General features: G+C 33.3%; 1 long non-coding RNA gene across 1 annotated transcript; it reads left to right on the top strand.

Annotated features, from left to right (window-relative positions):
* The first annotated feature begins 1114 nt into the window (after positions 1-1114).
* On the top strand, positions 1115-4873 carry LOC136274759 (uncharacterized). Its single transcript, XR_010713177.1, has 2 exons — positions 1115-2411; positions 4654-4873. It is a non-coding gene; the product is annotated as an uncharacterized lncRNA (long non-coding RNA).
* Positions 4874-16792: the final 11919 nt, after the last annotated feature.

Genomic DNA, 16792 nt, shown 5'->3' with positions numbered 1-16792 from the left:
TTCCTGAGATCAAGCGGCGTTTATAGTCTGTACGGGGACTTCAAATTTACACAGTACAAGGGATGTAAGCAGCCGCGTAATATTTCTGTTGCATGTATATTTCTTGCTTTCCGTTTAGTCTGTATATACGATAGCGTGTGAACTACTTATGAATGTTAAAACTGTGGAAATTACTGTCATCAAATTTTTACCGAATAAATTTACGTGTTACTGATTTCGTTATTTCTACATTTATAATGATTTGATCAATCCTGTTGAAATAAAACAGTCAAACACAATAGTAAACGACACGAAAAAAAATCTCAACACTGAAATACATGTGTAAAATGCATCAGTCATTGCTTTAGGACTTTACTTCCCCTAATTGTCGTTAACCGAATCCGAGATCCACACCTCAAAATTCTACTTTCGATTTATTTACGACGAAAATCAAGCTCGGGTCTTTTCACCCCCCCCCCCTCCAGACAAAAACACGCATCAATATTTCAAATGACTTTGCACTGTTACCAAACCTGTGTAGTCAGACATCTCACACATCGTTCCTCATCTCATACAAAAATTCAGCTCCTGTCCCGGGCGGAAACGCCCCAAATTCAAAGAGAAATTCGGGAATTATTTCGCGTCAGCCATGTTATGACACCTGCAAAGGCCTCGCCGGAGCTAAAATTTCTTCTTTCTCTCTATTTCTTTCTCTCCATTTTTTTTTTTTTTTTTTTTTTTGATTTTCTAACTAAAATATTCAACATAAAGGGGCTGTTGGACTGTAGTACAAGTTGAAAAACACTCTTCCTTTAAGATTTAGACAAAACAGCCTTTTATTATTAGGGTCTTCCGTCTTCAGCGGAAGACCCTTCTATTATTCTATTGTTTCTTTTTCACTTTTCTTATTCTTATTATTATTATTATTAGGGTCTTCCGTCTTCAGCGGAAGACCCTTCTATTATTGTAATGTTTCTTTTTCACTTTTCTTATTATTAGGGTCTTCCGTCTTCAGCGGAAGACCCTTCTATTATTCTTCGGTTTCTTTTTCAATTCTATTATTATTAGGGTCTTCCGTCTTCAGCGGAAGACCCTTCTATTATTCTATTGTTTCTTTTTCACTTTTCTTATTAAGGTCTTCCGTTTCCAACGGAAGACCTTATTGTTATTGCTTTGTTTCTTTTTCCCTATTCTTATTAGGGTTTTCCGTTTTTCAACGGAAAACCCTTCTGTTATTCTACTGTTTCTTATTATTATTTTTTTTTTTTATCCGCAAATTTTGTGTAGGCCATTTCTCGTACATTTGTTGTCTGATTGTTATGAAACTTTCAGGGTATGTAGACAATGTTAATATCTCGAGACGTTTTTTTCAAATTTTAAAAATTCACTTTCGGTTATGAGTTATTGCCCTTTAATTGAAAATTGGGGGGTCTTTTGTCCAGAGTTGATCTCGGGAACTACAAAAGATAGTTGCATGAAATTTAGCAGGATTGTTGGTAACATTTTATAGTTTTGCTGGCATGAAAATTTTGGCAAAATGTTTTTTAGTTTTTAAGCTATTTGCCGGTAAAGTTTAAGGTTTTTGGGGGTCTGAAATTTTGTTGCTTTTTGTATAATAACCTTTAAACTAAAAATAATTTGTTAATACATATAGAACAAAAGTTGTTTAGAATAACGAGAGCTTTCATTTAAAATTAAGAAAAAAGGGCTGGCCCCTGTAATTAGGGGTCAGCAGCTCATACACGTATTTTTCTAATAGCAAAAATCGTTATCATTTTATGAAAAAAAATTAATTCAGTTATTGTTAATATATTAAATAATGTCATTTGGTATCAAATTTAAAAAGTTCTGTGCCCTATTTTTTTTTCAAATTTCATAAAACAAGTATGTGTGAATCGTAACGTTACATGAACGAGTTAATTTGTCTACTTAGAAACACAAGCGAACAAATGCCACTTTAAGGCCCAGGCATTTACTGCATTACGTTGTGTTGCGTCTTAGATAAATAGTTGTGATTCAATTTCATTTTTTTTCATCTATATCATTTATGAATTCAATGAACACACATTATTTTAACGTTCTATGTGCAACTATTTGTCGGGGCGCCCCTGTTTGTAACCCCCGCGCGCGCGCCTCGTTTGTAAACAGTAACGAACGGCATTGTAGAAAAGAGAGAGCCGTAATGCAGAAGAGAAGTTGTGTATTCTTTCGATGTACAAATGCATTTTCAATTTACTGTGAAACATATGAACATGCACAGGGAACAATACTACATATTTGTTTAAGGAGGATATTTTTCTCGTGTGAATCGTTTACGAGGAAATTCTGACAGCCACACTTCTGTCGACGATCAGCCGTTGATAAGCTACGAGTAATAAAGGAGAAAAGATGGACATTAAAGTGTGTGATTTATGTGGATGTTACTGAAGAAGGTGAGGCTTTTACTCCTTTTAAAGTTTCTTGTTAACTGGTTAAAATTTAGTATATAGTATAGATGTACATGTAAGTACGTGCACACTGTTTGTTTTTGTTATGGTGTGGGTGTTTGTTTACTAACGTGTAATTTTTACATGTTTCATGGATTTTTAGACTCGCTCGAGGTTCATGGGGGACTGGAAAGGGTAACTGAATTTATCTATTAAAAAAAATAAAGATTGTGAATTTTCAACTCAAAATTCAAAGCAGGGTCTAATTAGAAACATATCATATATTCTTGTGCAGAAGACTCCAAATGTAGTCATGAATATCCTGTAGACATAACTTCAAGTAAATAAAATTGTATACTTCAGACTTCAGAGTTAAAACATGACTTTAATATCTTTATGATGCCAATCATTGTATCATTAGAAAGGTTTAGCAGACCAACGGGTACCCGGTACATGTACTTGTACATGTAGGTTACAAGTTAGAACTATGCGTACTATTCTACCAGTTCACATAATTTTTCTTGTTTAGCAGTTATGATGTGTACTTAAATTGTCCTTGTTAATGTTTTAAATGTAATTTTTTATTCTCTTTTTTTAATCTGACTACTGGCAGTACTGGCCTGCGAGCAGTTCTCGCCGAGGACCATTTCTCGCTGGTGCACTGTTACATCATATTTTCGTATATAATTTTATGTGTTGATAAAATGACGTAACAATGCACTGGTGAGAAATGGTACTCGGCGAGAACTGATCGCACGCCAATATTGATTAATTACAGACAAAAACTGAAGGTTGCGCGTGTTATTTTTTATTGAACAACATTGTTTAAAATAATTCTTTATATATGTGATGATCAGACCGGTTTGAATACCAGTGCCAGATAGCTCAGTTGGTAGACACCTGACTAGAGATTCAGGGGGCCCAGGTTCAAATCCCGGTTTGGTCCTTCATTATTTCTCCCATCCTGTTACAATATTGGTGTTGTGACCAACCCCTGGAACTAACAGGTTAACTCCTGCCAGGGGTGATCTTCGAGGGTGAAGATCATTTAAGGGGGAAGGAATGTGACGGTCAGACTGGTTTGAATACCGGTGCCAGATACATGTAGCTCAGTTGGTAGAGCACTTGACTAGAGATTCAGAGGGCCAGGTTCGAATCCCAGTTTGTTCCGTCGTTATTTTTCCCATCTTTTACATATACATGTATATCAGATATATGACAGATGATTAAGGTCATCACATGTTTTGCAAGATGCAATAAGTGTTAAAAACCTTTACTTTACAACACAATACATATAAGTGAATATTAATGTTTCTTGTTATTATTTGGTTTTCTTGACAGTGTCGCATAAACAATTTACCCGCTCCTAAAACACAAACTTTCTTTTTGTGGATTCAGCTTACCGCTGATTGGCTGCTGTTGCAGCAGACAAATAAGATATGCACGCACAAAACACAATGAACTTATCAGAGAATGAGTTGAGTTTATTTCAACTGTTGGAATTTGGGGTTGTTTTTTTTTAAATGTATACTTGTGACAAAACATATATGTGGTACATACAGCTGTAGCTTTATGAAGAAAATTTTGGTTAGTCCATATATACCTATCATGCAAGTAAATGATATTTACAAAAAACTTGCAATTTATGGCGCACGAAATATATGCTAGTTTAATAAAGATTGACATACATGTAATGTACCACATTCTGTGAAAAATAATCTATTAAAAATTCTTCATTAAGTTTACTCATACATGTTTTATGCTTATTACACATAGTATTGTTTTTAAAACATGTAATTTATAAGAAAATAAGCAAAAACCCTCGCTAAATTTATTTGCAAAAAAAAAACACAGTAGAATTGATAAAAAATGGTATACCAGAAGCTAATACCAGTACATGTACTTTGACGCTGTTCAGTGGGTAATATTCGTTTGTAATTTACGAATTGAAATATTGACTGTTGCACTACAAGTACGGTAATAAACTCTCCCTCTCTCAAACTCTCTCTCTCTCAATTTGATAAGTGTTTATACCTATGAAAATTTTTTAATATTATATTATGACTTGATATGCAAATTTTTGATCTTGTACTGCCTAAATGTTATGTCATGTATTGGGATATGTCATACCTATTACACTGCATGGTCAGTGTATTTTTTCCAGAAATACTATGCATATGTTAATGTAAACACAGCTATTACTAGTACATGTATGTAAACACAGCTAATTATTTTCTTTTTATTTCAGCTCAAAACAGACTCTTGTTACCACATGGCTTTTACCGGTACCTGTTGATTCTTGTGGGTCAGCTCCTGAGATTAACCTGTCACCTCTATCCACATGCATATTCCTTGTGTTCTACAGACTATTTACCGGTAATTCAAATTAAATCCGATAATGCATGAACAATAATGGAACTTGAAGAAAGCATCATGCCATGTTGTGGTTTGTGTTTGATAAGAAATTATGAAAACAAAATTAAGGCTGTTTATAAAGAAATTCATAATTGCTGTGAAAATTTGTTTTTCAATAAAAGTATGCAATTAATGTTTCCTTTATTTTTTATTTCATAAAGATATTTAGATGTGTTTACATAATTGAAAAATCCCCCCCCCCCCTCTATTTAATTGTCTGCATTAAGATTACATGTAGGATATGTAAATGTACATTTGACTTTGAAATAACATCTGCTATGATAATTACTTTTGAAATGAACAAGAAACAACCTATTTCTACCTTTCTAAGGTATATATGCATAAAAAAAAGTAGAAAAACATGTCAAATTTGAAAATTTTTCATGGAAATCAACTCGATCTGTCTCAAGCTACCTGGGTGTGTTTGAATTTAATTTTAATTTAAGGCAGATGTCTAACTTGTAGGTTGTAACTTACTGTTTTAGCATGGTTAGAAGGAGACTAGAAATCAGAATAGATTAGATATTCACTAAATATGATTGTTAGCTTACTTTTTTCATGAAAACAAGAAATCACAAGCAGGACAGCTGTCTATTTGTTAATTAAAATGGTACAAATCATACAATAAACAAATAAAGATCAAATTTTAGAATCATTGATGATTGTTTTCATATGTGTGAGAAATTACTCAAGGAAATTGCCACACGTTTCATAAAATTAGGTAAAACATTTCAAACCATGACTTTTTATGAAAATCAAAAGATTGGGGGGTGGGGGGTATAAATGTAAGGGTATTTCTAAGTGATGTGAAGCTTTTATCATGATTCTATCATGTAGGCGTATGTTGTATTGAATAAGGTTTCTTTTTAAAGGTGGTTGAACAAAAGTTGACCTCTAAAAGGTCAGGTAAAGATGTTTTACTATGGAGAACCCTGTAAATCTGTGTTTACTAAAGGAAATTGGAAATGGTGGGTTCACTTAAATGGCCATATTTTTATTAAACCTCAATGGAATTGGCAATATGTGGTATTCTTTTTCTCAGAATTGCATTAGCTTTCTTAGTCTTTTCATAAAAATGTTAGTGTACTAAGTTAAAGGTACAAGGAACAGTTTCGGATAAAGTACCGTCAATATTTTTGTAAACTTGAGAGTGACTGTACTTGAAGGTTTATCATTGTTGCGTAGATTCTTGAAATGAACTTTAATGATTATCAATAGTTAGAGGGATGTCTCTTGTTGGAATTGGTAAGCAATATTAAGGCCCTTAATTTTAAGTACATGAGAAGCAGAAATAAATTGTGAAACTTGCGGCTATGACAGATATGTTGACTTTACAGTGAAATTGAAGGTTACACGGGAGGTTATATAACATGAAATGTAGGTGGATGGGATATTATATGCCTATTTAGTATTTACTGGGTATGAGGACAATAGCAAGTTTATTGTCCCCCAAGACAGCAACTATTTAATGAGGCAAAGCCAAGGGAAATAGTTGCTGTGGAGTGGGACAATAAACTTGCTATTGTCCGAATAGTCAGTTAATTGGTATTTCATTATACAGAAGAAAACTTTATTTGTCAGCGATGCACAATTTCTTGATGATAAACAAATTAGAGTTAAATCAAACTTTGTATTTAATGCGGCGATCTTATTAGGTCAGAGGTGCTCCGAGTTTAAGGTGATATGGGACACTTCCATGTTGTGACGTATTGTTTATCGAAATAAACAATAAAATAAAGTGTAATTATATAAGTACATGTAGTTTCTTTTCAAAAATGGTCACCTAACTCCTTAGCACAGTGGGTTAGAGGGTTACTAGGAACCTGTAAGTCATGAGTTCGAATCCGGCTGGGGTTTTTACAATTTTTACCTTTTCAAATATTTTTAAAAGCTATTTTTTGGTTAAATATTGTAAAATTTGAAAATTCTAAACCGGTGAAAATTTTTCAATTATATAGTACTTTAATCCACATTAATATCGACAGATGTCCCATACTACCTTAAAAAGGAGGGAAATCAAATTTTCCTGATGAATGGTTTTGATGACTATTCACCATGGGCAGATAGCATGGATACTATTTTAAATTAGATAAAAAGGCATGTTTATGCGGGCGCCTTCTAGTGATCAATTTGTCCGTCTGTCCATCAGAGATGGCTTGACAGGAGCATAACTTCTCTCCCCTTGGCCCAATCTGGCTCATACCTCATCCACAGGGTTCCTTTGGTTGAAGGATGTGCAGTGACCTTGAACCATGTTTTTAGGTATAAGGTTAAGGTCATAACAGAATTATATATATAAAATCCTTGTCTGGGGCATATCTTTTTTCCCTGCAGGGACCTTGCATGAAATTTCTAGGTAACGGGTGAAGATCATATCGGATCATGCAAAAATCCTTTTTTGAGAGCATATATAATTTCTACTAACCCCTATTCGGCTCAGACTTCACATAAGCAGAGCGTTTGAGTAAAGGGTGAAAGGGTGTGTAGTGACCTTGAACCTATTTTCAGTGAAAAGAAACTGTGAAGGTCATAGCAGAATTATATTTTTAAAAATCCTTGTCCGGAGTATATCTTCTCTCCCTTTGCTCCATTCAGCCTCATACTTCACCCACATGATGCATTTGATCAAAATATATGCAATGACCTCGAATGATATTTGTAGATGAAGAGTCAAGGTCATATCAGATCACACAAAAATCCATATTTTAAGAGCATAGATATACTCTCCTTTTAGCCCCTATTTGGCTAATATTTTACCTTTACAGAGTTTATTGGTTAATGGCGTGCAGTGACCTTGAACCAAGTCTGTCAATGTGAAGGTTATAGCAGATCTTTTTAAAATTAGTTTTAGACAGTAGATTATTTTCCAAATATGCTTAATCTTGGTCAGATTGAACAAAAATGCATGTATGTTAGGGGGAATGAAATTGAATTAAAAGTTCTATGCCAGCTGGAAAAATTTCAAGTTATAGGTCAAGGTCAAAGCAGAATTCTCTGAAATTACATAAGCGGGGCCCTTTGAAATGTTCACCATTTCAATGTTGTCTGGTTCATAGTAATTTTACATAGAAAATATTCACAGAGGTACAGTAAAGTAAACTTTACATCGATAAGTTTCTGACAATTAATGACGCAACGAGCACACAGTACGAAAGGTCAACCCTTTGAAAAGCAGTGAAGAGAAAAAGTTGCTCAGAATTATGTTTTAAACAAAATTGATTTTTTAAGTAAATTTTAATTTTGCATTCTGGGTTAAGAAAAAAGATGTTAGTTCAAGGTAAAGTAAACTTGTACCTAAAATGAAGTCAAATTTGTTAAGTCGTACTTAAACACATTGTTATTTTTTGTTAAGTCGTTCTTGAAATGGTTAAGGGTTTTTGGTTAAGTCGTACTTAAAAACATTCGGATTATGTTAAGTTGTACCAAGAATCATTCGATTTTTTTTTTATCTTTTTGTACTTAGGTTTCTTTGTTACTAGATAAAGAACTCTGCTTCTTAGACGTACTTTTATCGTTGCTTTCGACATTAGCGGAAAACCCACTCGTTGCTTTGCAACGAGCTTTGCTCTAGTTATTATTATTTTTTTTCTTCCTATTTTTGTGCACGCGATTTCTCAGAAACGGCTCGGCCGATCTCAATGAAAGTTTCAGATATGATAGATATTGGTCTGAACCTGATTAAATTTTTTTTGTGTTGATGACGTCACATCCGTTTTTGAGATATTGAGATTTTTCTAATTTTTATATGGGTATTTTGTCTTCTGTCGTTCTCCTAAAGTATAAGAGATATTAAGCTCAAATTTCTACGGTTGGTAAAGGAAAGATTGAAGTTTTGCATGGTTGTTGTTTTGTAAGTTTAGCACTTCTGGCGCCAAAGCTCGCTAGGGCTCGAAAATTGACATTAAAAAAGCGTCGTAAATTTTTGTGCTTTTCTCTCTTTATCTTTTTTCTGGAAAATATTTTATTAAGACATGTAATGTAAAAAAGGCTTATATTTACAAGACCTTTCGGCTGATATCAGGAAAAAGGGGCTGGCCCCTAAAATTAGGGACCTAGAAGGCTCTAAAGTCTTTTACCCATAGCTCTTCACCGAGGGATATTTTGTAATAGATTATAGAAGCAAATATGTTTATCTCACAGTTATGTATCCAAGCAATATAATGATTTTATCATGTGTTACGTAATTAAGGGTTTTTAGGGGCCGAAAGTCCAAAATTTCGATCACCAATATCTCACAAAGGAAAAATATTTTGTAATGCAGTACAGAAGAAAAGTTGTTCAAAATGATATTCTCAACAAAATGCAACCGTCAACATTTCGTTAAACGGCCCCTAAAAGGAGAAAAGGGACCGGCCCCTAAAACCTTCTTTCTCATATATCTCCAAAACGGTAACGAATTTCTAAACACTTGTTGAACAAGATTTGTGTAGAATTAAATGACCTTTTATTTGAAATCAAGAAAAAGGGGCTGGCCCCTCAAATTAGGGGACCAAAGGACTCTAAAATCTTTAATCTGTAGCCCTTTACTGAGAGATATTTTATGAAATATTATAGAAGCAAATGTGTTTATCTTATAGTTCTGTATTCAAGCAATGTAATGATTTTATCATGTGTTACGTAATTAAGGGTTTTTAGGGGCCAAAAGTTCAAAAATTTGATCACCCATATCTCAGAAAGGAAAAATATTTTGTAATGCAGTATGAAAGAAAAGTTGTTCAAAATGATGTTCTCAACAAATTGCAACCGTCAAAATTTCGTTGAACGGCCCCTAAAAGAAGATAAGGGACCGGCCCCTAAAACCTTCTTTCTCATATATCTCCAAAACGGTAACGAATTTCTAAACACTTGTTGAACAAAATTTGTGTAGAATTAAATGACCTTTTATTTGAAATCAAGAAAAAGGGGCTGGCCCCTCAAATTAGGGGACCAAAGGACTCTAAAATCTTTAATCTGTAGCCCTTTACTGAGAGATATTTTGTGAAATATTATAGAAGCAAATGTGTTTATCTTATAATTCTGTATTCAAGCAATGTTATGATTTTATCATGTGTTACATAATTAAGGGTTTTTAGGGGCCAAAAGTCAAAAAATTTGATCACCCTTATCTCAAAAAGAAAAAATATTTTGTAATGCAGTATAAAAGAAAAGATGCTCAAAATAATGTCCCTAATAACATGCAACCTTACAATTTTTTTTCAGCGGCCCCAATAAGGAGATAAGGTCCGGCCCCTAAAATATTCTTTCTGAGATATCCTAAGAACGGTGACGAACTTCTAAACACTTGTTGGACAAAACTCTTACACCTGAAACAAAATAGTATCAGGCACCTAAAATGAAGATCCTCTTTTCCTGTTTTAAATCATGTATAGCTGTTAAATAGCAAAATCAAGATCGATCATAAATCTCAATTTCTAAAATCAGACGGAAGACCTCCTCGTTGCTCGCAACGAGATCGTGTCTAGTTCTTATTATTATTCTTTTTTTTTCTTACCGATTTTGTGCAGACGATTTCTCAGAGATGGCTTGAAAGATTTCATTCAAATTTTCATGATTAACGTGTTTTTATCTGAAGTTTATTGTTTTTTATCCATTTCTGAAAATACACTTCCGGTCGGAAGTTATCGTCCGTTTACGATTTTAAAAAGTCAATTTTGTCGGCAACGTTTCTCAAAAACGAGAAAAGATATAGGGCTGAAATTTTTAGAGAAGACAGATCTACCGTTTTTCTGGTGCAACACACTCACCAAAATGTCCGCCGTCACTTCCTGTCGTTTTTGGAAGAAAATTTCAAAAATTGAATTTTTCGACTTTTTTATTTTTTAATATTTTTTTTTGAAATTTTTACACCTTATAGTGACCCTTTTACTGTTTAAGAATATGTAATTAGTTTTAAAATCGATCAAGGCATTCTCGAGAAATTAAGCGTCAAAGTTCTGAAGCGGAGTCCGAGTAGCTCAGTCGATATAGTCGTGGACATGGCCCAGGCGACCCGGGTTCAAGCCTCGAGTGCCGCAAAAAATTTTTTCATTTTTTTTTCGCTAAGATCTACGATTTTATATTTGAATTGATAAGTTTAATCTAATCTATTCAAAAATCGGGCGGAAGACCCACTCGTTGCTCGCAACGAGATCGAATCTAGTTATTATTAGGGTCTTCCGTTTTCAACGGAAGACCCTCTTGTTATTCTATTGTTTCTTTCTATTATTAGGGTCTTCCGTTTCCAACGGAAGACCCTTTTGTTTTTCTACGGTTTCTTTTTTTAGGGTCTTCCGTTTCCAACGGAAGACCCTCTTGTTATTCTTCGGTTTCTTTTTATTATTATTATTATTATTCTTTTTCTTTTCTTCTGACTCCTTTTTTGCCTCATAACTCAAAAGGTTTTTAACCGATTTTGATGAAATTTTCAGAGATTGTCGCAAGTTGTCGCCCCTTAAAAATGTAAAAGTTTTAAAGAGAACATCACTTTCGTTTTGACGTGACGTCATTTTTAAAAATTTCAAAAAGTCATTTTGTCCCGGACTTTTCTCAAAAACGCTTTAAGATAGAGGATTGAAATTTTCAATGGTTATGATTTAATCGATTTACCTCTGTAATAAGGCTCGAAATGAAAATCTGTCACTTCCGGTCGAAACCGGAAGTGAAACAAATTTTTCGAAAAAATGAATTTTCTGATCAAATCAAAAATGAATATGTGTTTTATAGAGCTTATCAAGCTGAATCTAACACTGAAAGCCGTTTTAAAATCGGACGATGCATTACAGAGATATCGGGGTTTAAAAATTGATTTTTCCGGAAATTTTTATTCCGCGTCTTTGGTTTAAAAAATAGCGAAATGTTAAAAGTAAAATTAACTCGTACCAAAAATAATTGTTAAGTCGTACTTGAACAATTCGGATTTTTTTTGTTAAGTCGTTCTTGAAATCGGAAAGGTGTTTGTTAAGTCGTACTTAAAATCATTCGGATTTTGTTAAGTCGTACCAGGAATAATTCGATTTTTTCATCTTTTTATTTTAGTTACTCTTGTTAATGGTTTAAGAGCTCTGCTTCTTACAGAATCTTCCAGCTTTACTTTCGACATTAACGGAAGACCCACTCGTTGCTTTGCAACGAGCTTTGCTCTAGTTTCTTATTCTTATTATTATTATTCTTTTTATTTTTTTTCCAACTCAAATATTTCAAAAACGCTTGCATGGATTGTTTTGAAATTTACAGGTTTAATGTGTATCTTAAAGATCTCTATGATATAAAAAAATTATTTGATGACGTCATCAAATTCGTCAGATATTGACGTTTTTTACGTTTTAAAAAGTGATTTTGTCCGGAGCTTTTCTCCTTTTTGATTTAAGATAAAGCTATGAGATTTACAGAGAAGGTAGAACTACCGTTTTACTTATGACATAAGGCTGGAAACTCAATTCGGACACTTCCGGTCGAAACCGGAAGCAAAATCAATTTTTTTGAATTTTCATGTTTTTCAATTTTAAAAATTTAACGTACGTATCTTACAGTAATTTTCATGCTGAGTTCAAACCTGAAATCCGTTTTTGAATCAGACGATGCATTACAGAGATATCGGGGTTTAAAAATTGATTTTTCCGGGAATTTTGATTCCGCGTCCTTGGTTTAAAAGATAGCGTAATGTTCAAAGTGAAATTAACTCGTACCAAAAATAATTGTTAAGTCGTACTTAAACACATTCGTTTTTTTTTGTTAAGTTGTTCTTGAAATCAGAAAAGTTTTTGTTAAGTCGTACTTAAAATTATTCGGATTTTGTTAAGTCGTACCAGGAATAATTCGATTTTTGTAATCTTTTAATTTTAGTTACTCTTGTAATTGGTTTAAGAGCTCTGGTTCTTACAGGAACTTCCAGCTTTACTTCCTACATTAACGGAAGACCCACTCGTTGCTTTGCAACGAGCTTTGCTCTAGTTATTATTATTCTTTTTATTTTTTTTTCTGACTCCTTTTCGGCTTTATAACTCAAAAAGTTTACAACCGATTTTGATGAAATTTTCAGAGGTTGTGTGCAACTATAATACCTCAAAGCTTGTGAAGTTTCTTTGAAAACGTCACTTCGGTTTTTACGTTACGTCATTTTTAAAATTTTCAAAAAGTCATTTTGTCCGCGGCGTTTCTCAAAAATGCTTTAAGATAGAGGCTTGAAATTTTCAATGGTTATGATTTAATCGATTTACCTCTGTAATAAGGCTGGAAATGAAAATCTGTCACTTCCGGTCGAAACCGGAAGGGAATCAAATTTTTCGAAAAAATGAATTTTCTGATCAAATCAAAAATGAATATGTGTTTTATAGAGCTTATTAAGCTTAATCTAACACTGAAAGCCGTTTTAAAATCGGACGATGCATTACAGAGATATACGAGTTCAAAAAATGATTTTTCCGGAAAATTTGATTCCGCGTTTTTGGTTAAGAAATTAGTATCAAGTTCTTGGTTAAATTAACTTGTACCTAAAATTAATTGTTAAGTCGTACTGTAACACATTCGGATTTTTTTTGTTAAGTCGTTCTTGAAATCGGAAAGGTTTTTGTTAAGTCGTACGTAAAATTATTCGGTTTTTGTTAAGTCGTACCAGGAATAATTCGATTTTTTCATCTTTTTATTTAAGGTACTCTTGTTATTGGTTTAAGAGCTCTGCTTCTTACAGGAACTTCCAGCTTTACTTCCGACATTAACGGAAGACCCACTCGTTGCTTTGCAACGAGCTTTGCTCTAGTTATTATTCTTTTTTTCCTTACACATTTTGTGCAGAAGATTTCTCGGCGATTACTCGTTCGATTTCTTTTAAATTTTCAGTAAAGATGCCCCGCCGTCTGAAGTTTGTACCGCGGGAAAATTTTTTAGAAATTCACTTCCGTTCGGAAGTTATCGTCATTTTACGATTTTTAAAAGTCAATTTTGTCTGACAGGTTTTTCAAATATGAGTAAAGATATAAGGCTGAAATTTTCAGAGATGATAGACCTACTGTTTTTCTGGCGCAACACACTCAAGAAAGTGTCCGCCGTCACTTCTTTTTGTCAAAGAAAAAAAATTTAAAAAATTAAATTTTTCGACTTTTTTATTTTTTAATATTTCTTTTTTATATTTTAACAGTTGATAGTGACCCTCTTACTGATTCAGAATATGTAATTTGTTTTAAAATCGATCAAGGCGTTCTCGAGAAATTACGCGTCAAAGTCCTGAAGCGAGAGCCCGAGTAGCTCAGTTGATATAGTCGTGGACATGGCCCAGGCGACCCGGGTTCAAGCCCCGACTGCCGAAAAAAAAATTTCCAATTTTTTTGGATAGAATAACAATTTCGTGTTAAAAGTCGTCTTCTCTTCTCAAAAATCTCACGGAAGACCCACTCGTTGCTCGCAACGAGATCGAATCTAGTTATTATTATTAGGGTCTTCCGTCTTCAGCGGAAGACCCTTCTATTATTGTAATGTTTCTTTTTCACTTTTCTTATTAGGGTCTTCCGTTTTCCAACGGAAGACCCATTTGTTTTTCTTCGGTTTCTTTTTATTATTATTATACTTTTTCTTTTTTTTCTGACTCCTTTTTTGCTTCATAACTCAAAAAGTTTTCAACCGATTTCAATGAAACTTCCAGAGATTTTAGCAAGTTATCGTCCCTCAAAGATGTTAAAGTTTTAAAGACAACATCACTTCCGTTTTGGCGTGACGTCATTTTTAAAATTTTAAAAAAGTCATTTTGTCCGGGACTTTTCTCAAAAACGCTTTAGGATAGAGGCTTGACATTTTCAATGGTTATGATTTGGTCATTTTACCTCTGTAATGAAGCTATATAATATAAATCTGTCAGTTGCGGTCGAAACTGGAAGCGAATCAAATTTTTTGAAAAAATGAATTGTTTGATCAAACAAAAAACGTATACGTATTTTGTAGAGCTTTTTAAGCTGAGTCTAATGCTGAAAACCGTTTAAAATTTGGAGGATGCATTACAGAGATATCGGGGTTTAAAAACTGATTTCCCCGGAAATTTTGATGCCGCGTTCTTGGTTTCAAAAATAGTGCAAAATTCACACTGAGAGTAACTTCTACTGTAACAATTCGTACTGATCATAAAACTTTATAAAAAACATAAAATTATAAGTATACTGTATAGTTTACAAAGCTAAATACAAAACTTCAATTCGTTTTAAAATCGGATACTGCATTGCGGAGATATCGGGGTTTAAATATTGATTTTTCCGGAAATGTTGATTCCTCGTTATTGGTTTAAAAAATAGTGCAAAATTCACACTTAAAGTAACTCCTGCTGAAAAGATTTCGTACAGGTCATAAAACCGAACTCCTTTTTTATATAGTTAATTAGAGTGTTTATTGAAACAATTTCGTTAATTCGGTCGATAATTACGTTGTTAGTTTTTATTAGTCTGATTAGTTTTAATCGAAATAATTATCGTACGATTCACCATGTCAACTCGCCATATTTTGACTGCGAACAACAGCTGATAGCGGTGTGTCAGAAGAATGGCCTGCAAGACGGCGATAGTGGAAATTTCAGCTCAACTAACGCATGACAGATTATAAAGGTATGTTTCAATACAGGATATGTCGTATTTACTTTTTCTTTTCAAAGTGTTTGTGCACTTTTCAATCTAATCCGACATTCCTCTGACTCTAACCTCCGCTTTTGACGTGCGTAACAATATAAAAGCGGGCATTTGAGTCAGAGAAATCTCGGGATATTATCTGTCCAATGTATTTTCACGTGTATGTTTTGCACACTACTCGTTTGAATTTCTATTTATTATTACGTATATGTATGTCTTATTTTGTATTGAACAACACACCACACACTGTAAAACAGTGCAATTAAAAGGGGTGGGGGTCCAAAGGCACACAAGAGTAGAATGTTGTAATTAGAGTGCATGTTTGCATGATGATAACTTTACCCTAAATATTTGAAAATAGCAGATCTTTACCATATTACCTCCACTTAATTAATGAATTAAAGAACTCAGACAGGCTTGTGCTTAATTAAATAAATATATTTGACATGGTAAATATTCAGTCTAATTAAAATTAGAACTTTTGTCTGGCTCACCGTTATATATGATTATCGCCTGTGAAAGAGCATGTAAATCAGAGTGCAAGATGAAAAGAACTTTAAGTTCAGATTTTAGGTTAATGTTCCCTGATATCTATAAAACATTCTTCTCAAGATTTGATTATTTCACAGAACATTGTAAATTCTTTGAGATTAGTTTATCTTTTATATACCGGTATATTGAATTTTATTGATTCATTTTAGGTAAACTTTACATGCAGAACACATCTACATTGTAAACAGTTTTTACAGTAAGACAAATGTATGTAATAATTTTTACTACATGTGCCTCAGATCTCTCTCTCTCTCTCTCCTCTCTCTCTCTCTCTCTCTCTCTCTCTCTCTCTCTCTCTCTCTCTCTCTCTCTCTCTCATGCTTTTAATCTTGGCAAAGCATCACAGAGCAACATCATTTTGTGCATATCTCTATCTAGGAAAAGAAATCAACAATGCTTTAAATTTCAAAATGAGCATGTATTATCGTGCAATCCCTCATTTTTTCATTGTGCAACTAAAATCCAAAGCTTTGTAAAATTGTTTATGGAATTTTATACATACTAAACATAATATTGTATTTAAAACCTGTCATTAATAAGAAAAGAGAAAAAAATCCTCGCTAAATTTATTTGCAAAAAAAAAATCAGTAGAATTCATTTTTAAAAAATGGTATAGCAGAAAATTATACTTTGAGGCTGTTCGGATGAAATACTGTAAGTCGTTTTAATTCCACCGTGTTAAATTTTCATGATTTTTACTAAAGTATCAATTGCGATGGTTTTAATTTCACGCTGGTTAAAAATTCAATTGATCAGAATAGAAGCATTTAAATTTCATAATATTTGGTTAAAGTGTTCAAACTAATGCTTCTTAGGAAAATCAAAAAATAGGGGGATGGT

Source organism: Magallana gigas, chromosome 4 (assembly GCF_963853765.1).
Source record: "Magallana gigas chromosome 4, xbMagGiga1.1, whole genome shotgun sequence".
NCBI lineage: Eukaryota > Metazoa > Mollusca > Bivalvia > Ostreida > Ostreidae > Magallana > Magallana gigas.
Note: the sequence above shows the minus strand (reverse complement) of the source record. Positions and strands in the feature narration are given on the sequence as shown.